Here is a 14664-nt window from a genome sequence, read left to right as displayed (position 1 = left end):
CCCTCAAGAAACAGTCTGCAACTGCAGGCAATGCATCTTGTCTGAGAGCTTATGAAAATATAAACTTAGCCAAACAGATGCATGGAAGAATGACAGAGGAAACCAGACATCTCAAAGAGGACTGATGGTAGGTCACAGAAACCACTGGAAATTATGCAGGAAAGAGCAGTGGGTGACACCTAGGGCTGCACTAAGTGATTTACCAAATTAATTGTTACATGTTCCTGAAACTTACAGGCTTTCAAGGCAACCTCTGTGCTCAGGGAGAGCCATATGTCCCAAAGGGATGAGAAGAGACTGTAACCAACACCAAAGAATGTACAAAGGGCATTAGTAACTAAGGACTCTTCAGGAATTGCTCAGTGGATACCAGAAAACGTATTCCCCAGGTAAAGCCAAAAAAGCTTCCCAGCCTTCCCTGGACTCTGTTTGACTTCTGCCATGTGCCCTTTGCCCACCCCAGACAGCTCTGACCAGATGACAAGTGACTAGATGGCTCCAAGAAAAAAGAATGATGGAGACTTGGGCACAGGTGCGTTTCTCATCCATGGTTCCAACTGGGTGTCCCATCCTGCAATTGGAAGTAAATTGAAAATTGCTATCACCTGATTATCTTCTTTAATCCCCAAAAGCTGCTACTGAAACTTTCTAACACCAAAAGGTTATATGAGGTGCTCAAATAAGATAACTTCTATTAAAATACTCCTAAAGAGATGAATTCACATTTCAAAGAAAGGAAACTGTGAAACCAAAGAACAAGGAAAAGTTACCTCAGTGACATAAAAAAACAGCAAGCCAGTGTCTCAGCAGAAACTAATGCATAAGGATATTGGCATATGTGAGCGCTGGCAGTTTTTGTAGGACTTTTTATACCAAATGCACAAAAGCAGTCTACCAGACTGGAAAAAAGCAAACAAAAATTACAAAAAAGAGAGAGAAACAAAAGAATGTAAATTTCAAAAAAGGCCGCTGACCCAATAACTGAAGAAATATGAAAGAAAAAAAAGTCACACAACGATAGACGAGTGTACCTCAAGGTAAATACAAAGTTACACCAGACTGTTACAATTCTGGAGGCCAGCAGGCAGAAATCAAAGGCTTAGACAGTACTCTTTCCAGGAAAAAAATCTCATGGTCAGACTCTTTCTTTCCATTCTCTGTACACCAGAAAAATAAAACCCACTGAAAATACACAGACTGACTGTTTAAGAAACAATGACTTGTATATAAGTAAGGACTTGTAGCAAGTGTGATGTTGCCTTATAACACAAAACAAAGTGGCTTTGTTATTACACAAGGCTACATTACATATCCAGTGAGGTTACAATAATTTGAAAATACTTTGGCTTTATACAGCTGTATTTTTCAGAGGAATCAGTGCCTGATAACATTCTGCTTGCACTGAACATGCTCACAGCCTTCATCACCCTAGGCTGAGGTAAACCATGGGTGCTATGGAGAGAGCTAGGCTCTCCTTGCTGCTCCCAGTGCCTCATTGTTGGCATATGGGATTGTGTGGAGAAAGGTGAGACCAAGCTCAATGGACAAGAAAAGAGACCAGACAATATCACCTCAGTGCTGAGTTTTGTATTAGAGAAATTTACACAAAATTCCATTTCCATCGTGTTGAATCCTGCAAAGTGTACAGATCAAGATTTTCTGGGCTGTATTTAGCTACTGAGGTAAAGACAGCAGGTTTTTTCCCCATGTGTTCATTACACCCATACCAGTTGTTTTATTTGGAAAGACTGGAATGAAGATAATTTACATTGCAGGGCATCACACACCCAAAAACAGTCTAGAGAGAAGAAAATTTCCAGGGCCATGTGATGTCCAGTCCCACTGCTTACCTAAAGTGGATGCCTGGATGCGTTTCTCCTAAGCCATATCCCTTTGTTTCTGTGTGTTGTGTTACAGGTATACTCTGAGCATCACACTGCAACCATGAGCACTTCCAACAAGGGGACACTGATGCTGCTAAAGAAGCATGTAGCACTCATCACATTAGACAGCACTCAGGGTGCTACAAGACTGGATATATGCTTCTCTCAAAATGAACCATTGTTGCCATTTGCTTCAGAGGGCTGAAAGAAGAAATACCACTAGTTTGGTATAGTTTTTTTCCACTCACAGATGGGGACAGAAAGCTATCTTGGCTTGCATTCTCAGGAAAGCTAACCTAAGTAATTTCATTTTACAAGAGATAACAATCTGAAGGTGAAGCAATATGGATTGCTGAGAAAAGAAATCCACTTGATCTGGAGGATTCTTTTGGCCTTCTGAAGAGCTACTTCTTCCTTTCCTTCCCCCCAGAATTGTTTCTTAGCCATGTCTGTCTTGCTAAGAACTCAGACTCCAAAAAAAGCTTCTGAGGATTTTCCAAATAAACCACTTCTCTGCAGAGCCACAGGGATTGTGCACACACCGGGCTACTTACCAAGCACTGCTGATAAGCAGACTTTCAAACAGACACCTCTTGGAACAAATGTTCCTTTGCTTTCAAAGCAGCAACAAGTTTTCTGCACTTTTGGCAACATACACACCAAAAGTGAGGAAGTTAAAGCAGTAGGTAGAAAACTGAGGCTCTTCTGAAAGCACCTTCCCTCAAAGAGAACATTTCCACTCTTTCAGTCCTGTGCCTGTCCTCATCCAGGCCAGCCTGGCAATCGGCTTAGCTCAAGGAGAGCTCATCAGTGGGCTGGGCCATGCCAGAAGGAAAAGCTTCAATAGTGACAACTCTCCTTCTGTGAAGTCCCTGATGGAGATCACTGGGCAGCCAGTCTTGTACACTGTGCACAGCTAAAATGGACAGTGACAAATTAAGAAAGATAGTCCATGTGCATATGGTGTACAACAAAAACTACATCCTGGCCTCTACTGTTTGTTTTTGCATCTGTTTAACCTTGATCTATCTAGGTTTGATCAATTAATTTGAGGATTTTGTTTACATCTGAAAATGCCACAAATGAACAATCTTTTGAGATGCAGCTGCTCATCAGCACGTGAACTGAATTTAGGAATATTATTTAGTCAGACCTTAACACTTGCAGAGATACAGGAAAATGTGTAAATGAAGATGTCATGTCACAGAAGGGTTTTTCCTACCCCTAAAACTCCAAATCATAAAAGCTTCAGTGTTCAGCCAACACTTGCCCTGTGTTTGTCTGCACCTTATCACTCCCTCCCAATGTAAAAAGCGTTGGCCAGTAACTTCTTTGCCAATAATTTGGCAAACGTTGTTCTCTGAAAGCCATGTCAAAAGGGTAGATGCAAACAAATATCGGTTTCTTTCTGTAAATAAACTGAGCTACTCAGCTCTGCTTTGAATTCAAGAAACCCAAAGAAGTAGCAGAGCAGCTTTTATGTGGCAGAGGAGGATTTCAGGCAAACTACATTCTTGAATTTATTGACTGTACTTGATAGGACTATTCTGGCATCTTCAAAACAAAATTAATGCTGTTTTATTTAGCATTGTTACCATACATATTTTTGCCCATGGATAAAAAGGGCATGGATATGGAGATACACTCACAGGGGGGAAGATAGAGATGAAACAGAAAAGCACATGTAAGATGTCAGATTGTTTAGACTGAATTAATAGAATGTGAACTACAAGCACTAAAACTGACAGAAGCATGCTTCCTTCCCAAAACTAGTATAGTCTAAGAATAGATTTCCTTATGTTTTAAGCAAATATCAATTTGTAACATTAATAATTCACATACAACAAAATAACATTCTATTCCACAGCAATAGGATTTCCCGAGGACTAAGAACTTTATCATTATTTGATCATGCAACTGAATTGAGATGAATTAGTAAAACAGAAATCCTAATTAGAAACATGCTTGATAGGTGTTTTATTTCCCATAGATAATGGAAATATACTGCTAATAGCATATTGTAGCGTAACAGTTCTTTTCACAGACTGTTTTAAAATAAATGGAAAAAAAACCCCAAAATATTTTCATCCCAACACTGGTCACATAAATCACAAAACAGGGCACAATGAAGCATGATCAACAATTGTGTAATGCATTTATACACACAGATATCTGTCTTTAGTTAAAACAATGTGGTATCCAAAATGCAGTGTTTCTATGACATTTCTGTGGGTCCTGTCACTACACTACACATTTAGAAATAAAGAGCAAGTTTAAGCCTGATGTATGTAGAAACATGCTTTCAAATACAACTTCAACAATATTAGCTTTCATCTGATAAAAAAACTTACAGTCAAGTTAATTTATCTTACCTAGATTTTATACGACTAGCAATTATTTCAATTTATTTTTTAAATATTTGCACTTTTTATATTTAGCTATATTCATTATTAATGGATTAAATGTCTTACATATGCTAAAAACACACACACAGCATCAGATAAAAATACATGAGTTTATGGTGGAAAACATACCTATAAGACTTCAATTTTTAAAAAAATTCATTACAATAAATTATTGAAAATGTGAAAATAAATAGATATTCCTACCATAAAATTTTATCTTGACCAATTTCACTCCCACATTCCTGTTTTCCACTGAATCAATTTCACACTTACTCACCTCCCTGTCTCTGTGATGTGGTTTATTCATTGGTTTGATATTGCCATAGCAACTCTGCAACATGGAAACATGTTAGCCAGGCAATGCTGCTCACCTCACACTTGTGAATAGATGGTGAATAGCTGCCTGGTGCATATAACATTTTATTAATCTATCCTTCTTACTATTAAGCTACTGGTTTAATATCATTATTTTTAACTCTGCATTTAGCAATATTTTATCGTGATCCTCACAGTATTTAATCTGTAGTGGTCTTACCTTGATTACAAAAATTAGTTACTACCTCACATTTAAAACCAGGATATATTTGGACTACAAGTCTAACTGCTGCATTTGGACACACTCAAACAACCAGAAAAACAAACAGCACTTCCCAACCCCAAAATTCACAGCTTCCCCAGAATTCCTGCATTTGTGCCCCTCAAAGCAAGCATATGCAAATCATAAATCAGACCGTGCTAGCATGGGAGTGTACACATGCTCAGTTTAAGAAGGTTTCCCACATGATCATGTGGCCTGGAGAGAGTGGAAACCTTCTTTGCCCCACCCTGCCTTCCTAGGAAACCAGAAAATTGACTGGTGGCTAGTAAGTGAGAGGGATGGTGCTTTCTTTCAGAAGGGATGAAGCAATGGCTGAGCCCATCAGAAGGCAGGCAGTGATGCTCCTGCAGTTTCTGCTCCAACAACCACCCCACAATCAAAGGGGGCTTGCAGCATACTCTGAATTATTAAATGAAGGCAATATGTCTCCTCTGTTTGCTATATAAAATGAAACCTGAAACAAAATGTGAGAACAAAAGCAAGATCTCTGGTGCAGCAAGCAATAGTGTCTTTAAAGCTCCAAAGTCTATCACATAAATACTATGCAAACCAGGGAATCCCCAAACAGAGATTTGGATCATAGTGAGGAGACTAGGCAACCATCCAGGGCAATAGTATGAGTGGGAGCTGAAACTGTCTCATTGAATGAGTCTTTATCTTCACAAGTTGGCAACAGCTTCACAACTGTGCTTACTCATACTTCTTAGTTCTGTTTGAACTAGGTTGCACCACAGCTTGACCTAAATGGTTTTTAAGAAAAGAGGTTTATTTGTCCTCAGACAATCTTGGACAAGCCCCATAAAACACTGAGGTTCTGACCACACTTAAAACAGAAAAAATGTATGGAGACCAGCAATACCTCACCTCCAAATGCAATAAGATACCAGGACACTTCCTTCTACCTACCAAATAATTCCACCATTTCAGATCTCACTGTGTCTAAGCTCAAAGGTTAAACATTGCTTTAGCAGCCTTAGGCTAACTGGAAAACACATCTATGATACAGTATGAGTTTCACAGTTGAAATTCAAGTTACTGCCACGTTGCTATAACACAGTAAGGTTTGTCATGCGAGATGGACCACAACAATATCTCTGCATGGACTAACAACCAAGAGCTTTAATTTCTTTCCCCTTCAGGGTTGAAACCAGTATCGTGGTCTGGGATTATTTATGTCATATCAAGGAAAAATGTGGAACAAATGGTAGATAAAGAAAAGTATTTTCGAGTAAAAGTTTTTTTCAGTTCCTGACTACGTTGTTCAAGTAAACACAGGACTTAATGAATCTGGTGCAAGATGAATTCCATCATGCTTCAGCACAGCAAAAACAGCAATAATTGTGCAGAATGGGCAAATAGGTTTCTATTACTATTTCCTATGACTTGGCTTTGATCTTTTCCTTAACCAAAAAAAGTTACTGCAAATTCCAGGAGAGAGGACTACTATACACTCAGTAATGACAGGTGTTTCCACTTAGAGCACCAAGAAGCCAGATTTAGTGAGGGGATCAGGTCAGACAGGGAAGATGGGTGGGATGGGGGATACTAAACAGGTAAACAATTAATTCATATCTACACACTGCTAGGAAATCACACCTTTCTGCTTATGGACTACTCTTAGAGTAGTGCAAATAGCTAGGTGATTGCTCTGCTCTCCTAACAAAATTTCTGATGGCTCTATGCTTTCAGGCAATTTGCAATATTAATGCTTTTAATATATTTAGTTTTCTCTTTGACAAATAAGGAGCTCTAAAAAGGTGTTAAAAAGAAAAACTATATTCTGCCTAATGTGAGAGGTTATTTCATCCAAGTAACACACTCAATTTATAGTTACCTTTGCTGGAACCCTTACAGTTAGCATACTGCAAAGACATTTAAGTAAAATAAAATATTATCATTTTTTCTGCTTCCAGCCATGCCCTTCATCCTCTCAGTAAAGTATTGGATTCTTCAGATCGCAGTGCCATTATCTGCTTTCATCTGATGGACTTCAAACAGGGACCAAATGGGAGCTATCAGTGCTTACCCAGACTACAAACTCCTGGCCAAAAACAAGGCATGAGTATTTGGAGATACTCGGTATCATTCCCATAGGCATGTGTCCCATGAACAGAGTTTAGAAAGCAAGGAATAATACAACAGTGGTTGTACAGCTTCCACATGAATACTTAACCTTTAAATAATCCCAAAAGTATGGATCTGCAAACAAAACCAAATCCAACTCAACAATAAACAAATCTAAATGTCACTAGCAGCCTACTCTAAATCTATATGAAGGTTCAGAAGGGACAATGAAATGCCACCCTCATTTCTCTTTCACTTCCCAGGACTCAGCAGTGGCACAAACTTCTCCAAAGGGGGTCCTTCCCAAGGACTCAGTTCTTTATGAACTGGTCCAGCAAAGATCCCTTCCACAGCGTCCAGTCCTTCAAGAACAGACTGCTTCAGCGTGGGGTCACAAGTCCTGCCAGCAAAGCTGCCCTGATATGGGCTCCTCTCTCCAATGCATCCACAGGTCCTGCCAGGAGCCTGCTCCAGCACAGCCTCCTTTGGGCATCCACCTACTTCAGCAGGGAGTTCTTCACCATGGGCTGCAGGTGCATGTCTGCTTCACTATGGACCTCCTTGGGATTCAGGGGCACAGCTGTCTCACCATGCTCTAAACCATAGGCTGCAGAGGAATCTCTGCTTCAGAGCTTGGAGCACCTCCTTCCCCTCCTTCTTCACCGACCTTGGTGTCTGCAGGGCTTTGTCTCTCATGTATTCTCACTCTTCTGGCTGTTGCTCCACAGCAGGTTGTTTTTTTCCTTTGCTCTTCTTAAGGATGTTATTCCAGAGGTTCTCCCACCATCACCAACGGGCTCGGCCCTTGGCCAGTAGCAGGTCCACCTTGGAGACACTTTCCATTGGCTCTGTCAGACAAGGGGGTAGCTTCTGACAGCTTCTCGCAGAAGCTGCCTCTGTAGTCCCCCCTGCTACCAAAGTCTGTCCATGCAAACCCAATATAACTGCTAGAATAAAAGCAACATTTTAGTTACTTACAAGACCATAACGCTAATTTCAAGTCACAGAACCATCATACATAGATGCTGAAGTGCAACAGCATAGCCTTGCTTTTGCTAAGGGCAGATGTCACCATTGGGGAAAACAGACTCCTCTCCGTACTTGGCATTTCCCAGGGCCATAAACACACAGATGCAGTGGGTGCTTCGCAGACCTTGGTCTCCAGGGCTACACAGTCATACTAGAATGGTTTGACAGCTTTGGGCTCCGTAAAATGCCAGGAATCATTTTTCTTTATCTCCACCCTCTGAGCAAGGCCACATCTCAGAAAACATTTCACATTTCATATCCCACATTTCATATCTGCCACACAGGTTGCCAATCAGACTATTGTGAAGTAAAACAAAAGGTCATACAACATGATCATGTTTTCAGTTTCAGTTATTTTTTAATTTAGACCAAATGAGATTAATGACAGCTCTGATTCTACATAGAGTTTCCAATCCTTAAATATAATTTCTTTAAAATGCACCCATGGGTACCTTTGTATTCTTCCAGCAGAGGTGCAGCTCTGTACAAATCAAATTTTAACTTGCTGAGACTCTCAGGTGCTTATTCTGTAAAAAACAGCAAATATACCTTGAGACTTGTAAAACACCCTGGATGAAAAGCATTCAATAATTTAAGCAGCCTTGCTTTTCTTTTCTCTTTTGTTTTCAAATCAGTGGACACCATTGCAACAACAGAAAATTAGCTTGATAAAATGGGCAACTCAAACAGACAAAACGGGTTGTCAGCAAATAAATTGATGCCAACAAAACCAATAATCAAATCACATCATGCAAGCAGTGCAGGCAGAAAATGAAGAGACTGAAAGTTACTCCATACCCAGTAAAACTACTGTAGATATCTTTATTTGTATTTAGAGATCTTCATTAGGAGTTGCTATTTTCAGCTTGTCATATATTGCTATGACATTATATTGGGTTTGAGTGATTGCACCCTTCTTTCTTCATCAAGATGAACTAACACAGACATGTAATGGACTGTCTTTAATGGCAAACAGGTATTTATGATATCATTAAAGATTACCATCACTGCATAATGTGGTTCTGCTTAACATCTCATAGCCTTCTTTTTTTTTTTTTAAATACAGTCTGTTAGGGAAAATTGAATTCAGTGGGAAGAAAGACTTAATTACAGAAGATGCATTTTGAATTCCATTGCACCAGAAGAACTAGGGAAAGACTTACACAGACTTCTAATGAGAACTTTAAAAATTGGGTCAATTCAGTCAAATGCAAACATCTCATACAAGGGGTTTAGCACCTTTATTTTCTTCAGATTAGGAAGGTCCCATACCCATCACATTTTTAGTTTTAATGATTACATTACCTACATATAGCTGGTTTAATACTACTACTACTAATAATGACAATAATAAAATAATATTTGCTTGTGGGGTATATAGTCAAAATAGGTATGTATTTGTAAAACTTCATTAGTACAAGCAAGTTAACAAATTAGAATTTGAGTGCATACTGCTTACTTCCATATTTAAAATTACAATCACATTACTTTTAGATATTACTGTGTAAAATCATGTTCATCCTTCCTTGCTATATCAGGTCCTTCAAAACTTCTGCTTTCATGTTTTTATTCCTTTACCTGTGCATGCCGAAAACAGAATAGTGTTATTAAAAAAATGAATGAAGGAAAGGTTACACTGTTTTATTCTTCCATTTGTCAATTCACAACATTAAAGAGGCTTTTAAAATAAAAGGGTACTTTTTCCAAAAATCACTTAGTACTGTATAACTTTTAATATGCAAAATTAATATAAAATTAGTCTGAAAAAATATACCTCCTTATATAGTCAAACTTGACAGACTAAACACAGAAGAGTTACCAGTTGCTGTTACAATAATGAAAACATCTATGAAAAATAAGAGCCATCACAACCAAGCCTGATTTTCATCAGGCATTCAGCAAGATAGCAAAAAAGGTAATGTAATAGGATCACTGGTTTGTATAGTGATTGGTTTTTCCTACAGCTTTATTCTTTGTGTTTCTCTCAATGGCTCTTTTTACTAGTGCCATTTATTAAATATATACATTTTTAGTTGTGTTTTCATGTAGCAAAGTTGTTCCCTTGATTCCAGTACATTGATATAAACATCCAGCTGTGCTATGATGCAGTTAATATGATTGGACTCATCATGCCAAAGCTGTAGGATTTTGATTGCTCCTTGTAACATGTTACATATGCCCAGCATCTCTTTACCCCACCCAAGATTTAATCAGTACTTACAGATGAATTATATTGAAAGCATTACCCAAATCAATTTGTGAAAGTCACCACATCTCAAACCCTCCCTGATTTCAAGCAATGATCTGGTCTGAGCACTACTATAGAAAAGAAAAAGTTTACTTATGGAATACCTACCCAATACAGACAAGACCAGAATTCAACTTGACTCCAAAACCAAGTTTAGTCTACAGAGAAGATTCTGCTAATACATACTCTTTGTTTGGAAATAGCTATACCAGCATTAAAAACAGATATTTGCAGTTGCTTTGAGAAGATGAGTGAATAATTACTTATATTTCACAATAGATATATTTAGCCTTTGTAGTGGTAAACTGCTGACAGACAAGGCAACCAAAGCCAGGCAGAAAATACACAAGGTGGATAACAGGCAAGGAAGAAATTGCTAAATGCACACTAGCAGCTGACCAATTGGAGGGACTGATACGAGTACTGAGCAATCAAATTATATCAGACATATTCCTGACTCAAAAGTTATCTCCTCTGCAGAAGCGAAACTACAGATCTGTTCATAAAAAGGGAAGCATGGTAAAATATAAGGTTATACCAGTTCTCTGTTTTGCTACCTGTTTGAGCAAGATGTCAATAAACAAGAGAATATTAGGTTTACTATTGTACTGTATGAATTCTTTTCTAACAGACAAAAAATAAGAACAAAAGCAATAGGACACTGTCGGAGGAGACCCAGGGTTTATACAGTGGCAAAAATACTACAAGAGATGGATAGACGAGGACACCAAAGTCCAGGAACCCGGCTCCCCGAATATGGAAGCTCTGCGAGAGATTTATAAGGACTCTAATGTTCACACCCTATATTGATGTTTCCCCAGCTTGAATATTATACACCCCAATATGTGTACCCTGGTTATTTTTCCCTTAGTAGTTCCTTATCCAAGTTCCCTCTTCCCACAAAACCCTCCGGGTCGCGTCCCCCTGTCCTGGCCCGACCCGGCCATGGAGACGGTTGCCTGCCGGGCCGCCCACGAGGCGCCGCTGGAGCCTGGGCGGGGGCTGTCCCTGCCTCGAAGTGCCTGAAGCCCTACGGTAGGCTTTCCCCGCCCATCTCATTCTCCCATTGGTCCTTTTGCCGCTCCTCCCCTCCCTCCTTCCCTTCGTTTGCATGTACCCAATGAACTGTGTTACTCCGCCCCGTCTCCGCCCCTCTTCCCCGCCTACATCCAGGGAATTCCCATGCTCTCCTCAAAAGCTAGCGCGCGGCAATAAACTTGGCTTTTCCTCGTGGTCTCCTGGCAAGTGCGGGCTTGTTCCGTTCGGGACGGTCGCAGGGCCGGGGGCGGGAGGAGCCGACCTTTGCTTCTAAGGGGCCTGATCCTAGGGAGCCCTGCTTGTCGCTTTCCTAGCCTGGCTCCTGGAAGCGGAAACCTCTCCACCGTATCGGTGTGCGATTTTTAATCCACTGATAGGACACTTTTGGATATGCACTGTTTTCAACACAGTTTGATTTTGATGGGAACTTTGTGACTGTATTGCAACACATGAGCAATTTTAATCTTATGTAGTTCTTTAACATATGCACAGGGTTTGTGTTTGTTTGTTTTCTATACAGCAGAAAGCCCCCAACACTTGAATCGGAAAGATTTACCACGCCTGATTCCTTGCACTCATACCACTTTTGTCACTTCATTGATACCAGCCTTCCTTAACTGATACCTATAAACATGTACAATTGACTAGGTCGATTGGTTCAAGCCCTTCCTAAAGAGCAGCAAAGGAATCTGAGTATTTTGACTGAAATGTCAAGCACTGCATAAAAACATCAAACCATAACAAATTCACAATACAGGGACTTGGTTGTGACTTGTGCAGTCACTGAGATATGGTTGTCAACTGGTGATATAACTTTCATGACATTAATTAAAGATGTTTTCTTCCACTGTCTCATCTCTCTTTTCTATTTAAGTGAAGGGTTTTATTTTTTCTTTTAACATTGAGAAAGGAATGCTAAGAAAAAGAAATAGAATTCACACTGCCACAATTGCACAACGTTAATTTAAAGCACAACTCAGATTTAATTAAATTCTTTTGTTCTTGTGTGTAGTAGCACTCATTCAGACACCCTATCCTGCTGTTAGCTCCAGCCAACTCTTTACATTCGGACCTTATGACAGGAATAAACCTTTAAAACAGGCTTTTAAGGCTACACTCCACAACCTAACACAAAAGCAGATCCTTAATATATCACTATTTACAAGATAGGCAGAAGAGAAGTACCTGTTTCAGATTCAGCTGCTTAATTTTTTGAATGCTAGGCTTCTTTAGGAGACACAAAGCTCCACAAAAGTCTTGTATTTCTACCTGTCCTCATAAGAACTCATCGCCAATGAAAATCAAAGCTTTTTGGGAAACCGCGCACAAAAGCTCTTCCAAGGAAAGTGCATATGAAATACTAGAGCCCCCGAAATGCTGCTAAATCAAAATGGACTGGTGATCATCACAAAGTGATTTAACATTTTTTTTTTAAATAGCATTTTTTGGTATTGGTGAAACAACTGATTTGTGTGCTTTGGAGACACAGAACTCCTCATAAGAGAAATGAAATACAGTAGGGCTAGTGATACTCACCTACAGGAAAAATATACTTGTTTCTGGATTTGGCCTTTATGTAACCAAAAGAGATTGCATTTGTGCTGCATTTTTTGTTCTAATTAGAGACAGATTTTGTTTTTGTCTGAAAGAAAAAAAGCACCTTGTACTTCTCATCTCACATAAGCTGGATACAGCATCATCATAGTTTTTATAGTCCACTTTAACAAAATTTCTCCTGGAATTTGATAAGACAAAGTTCTCTGCAACATCTGCCCCTTTGACAAACACGGACTGCAAACATTCTCAGCATACTGATTAATTTTTTCTATCCCTCCTTCCCCCCCCTCGCAAGTCCTAAAGCTATACATAAGACTTTTGAGGCAGTAGGTTACCAAGGCAACTCCTGCAGCTCATCATTATCTAGATGTCATTATTAAAAGATTGATTTGGGGTGAATAGGAATCTTGTAACAGGGTGAGCTGATGAATCACTTTCTTTTAAGTTGCTAAAGACCAGGGTAGCCTAAGCATATGATTCTGTTGTGGGAATGAATTGAAAAAATGGCTCCATAAATGTCTTCTCTGTTTCCCTTGCCCATGTTGCACCTATATAAGGGTTTCTGTTACGTGGTTCTCACCTTCCTCAAGACAGCAACTTCACTGATTCAAAAAAGAAAGGGAAAAATCAAGACCTTACAGCCAATGTCAACAGAACCTGAGGTACAGCCAAAGTTAAACTCAGATCTCTGAAGACCATAACAAAGCAATTCCTGGTTTTCAGTCCAACACTGGATCAACAGCATAATGACTATGAAGAACAAATCACTAGGCTGACTGAGCCTCATCCTGACAGATCAAATTTCATTCAGTTATGCAATATGGAAGTTCATACTAACTCAAGAGAGACTTATTCACATTAGACACTTACTGAATCTTCTACTGTGGCTCCAGGCTTTACTTTCAGTCACTTCATACATTTTTAGTACTCCTTATCTTCCTGGTTTTCACTGATTTAGCTGAAGCAGAGTCTTTGATCCTACTTTTTCCATCATTTTTTATGTGTTACATAGCTGAACCTTTCGCTTGCCAAAGTATCTAGTACCTGGAAAGATAGCCTGACCAGGCAAGAGCCCAAAAAGCATCAGGCCATGCAAAAGCCCCTGAATTTTGTGCAGTCTGGGTCTAAATCTTATATCACAAGGTTCAGGCAGAGACCTCACAGGCAGACACCACAAAGCAGACTCCGGTAAGCAGTATGTATAATGTTACAGCCACATGTTGATGCTTCATAGTAAGGGACCTGAAGCTGCTATTTAAGAATAATAAAAAGGCTGAAAAGAGAAAGAAGACTATGACTGACTTGTTTACTTGAAGAAGGATAAGCAAAGTGCTCCGATATATACTTAGGTTCAAAGTACAAATAGTGGAAGAGCTACACACACATACACACTCACACACACACACACACTCACACATCAATAGCTAGGACTGTTTGCTTCCTCTGAAGAAGAAAGAACATCCAGAAGAAATCCAGACCATCAAAGGGAACAGTGCCCTCAAGAGAGGAGTAACAGTGATGCTTGTAGACCTTTCTGTTTCTGAGGTGATAAGTGAAAGACTTCAGAATTGAGCTAGGAAAAAAGTCACCACCTGCCCAGGTACCATACTTGATCTGCTAGCTTTCCTAATCTCCATTCACTTATCCTTTCTGGATGCATAAGAACAAAGTTCAATGTATTTTGTTAACAAGGGTGTCAAGCACAATGGATTTCAATACAGAGAAAAACTCTGATCATAAGTCAACACATTCTTGGTTATATAGCAATACAGCAAAAATATAGCAGCACAGACAAGGACTGTTAATAGATTTGGCAGAGAAAGGACAAATATATTTGTCAAA

General features: G+C 39.4%; 1 protein-coding gene across 3 annotated transcripts in view; it reads right to left on the bottom strand.

Moving 5' to 3' along the window:
- The window catches only part of MYO16 (myosin XVI), a 379293-nt gene that overhangs the window by 340276 nt on the left and 24353 nt on the right, over positions 1 to 14664 (bottom strand). The window contains exon 1 of one of the 3 annotated variants that reach the window (XM_071566927.1): positions 4493 to 4516. The exons of the other annotated variants lie outside the window; for them this stretch is intronic. The gene's annotated coding sequence lies outside the window, so the exon portion shown is untranslated. Of the gene's footprint in view, positions 1 to 4492; positions 4517 to 14664 lie in introns of those variants that run through there. 3 annotated transcript variants of the gene reach the window in all.

Source organism: Pithys albifrons, chromosome 1, assembly GCF_047495875.1.
Source record: "Pithys albifrons albifrons isolate INPA30051 chromosome 1, PitAlb_v1, whole genome shotgun sequence".
In the NCBI taxonomy this organism is placed as follows: Eukaryota; Metazoa; Chordata; class Aves; order Passeriformes; family Thamnophilidae; genus Pithys; species Pithys albifrons.
Note: the sequence above shows the minus strand (reverse complement) of the source record. Positions and strands in the feature narration are given on the sequence as shown.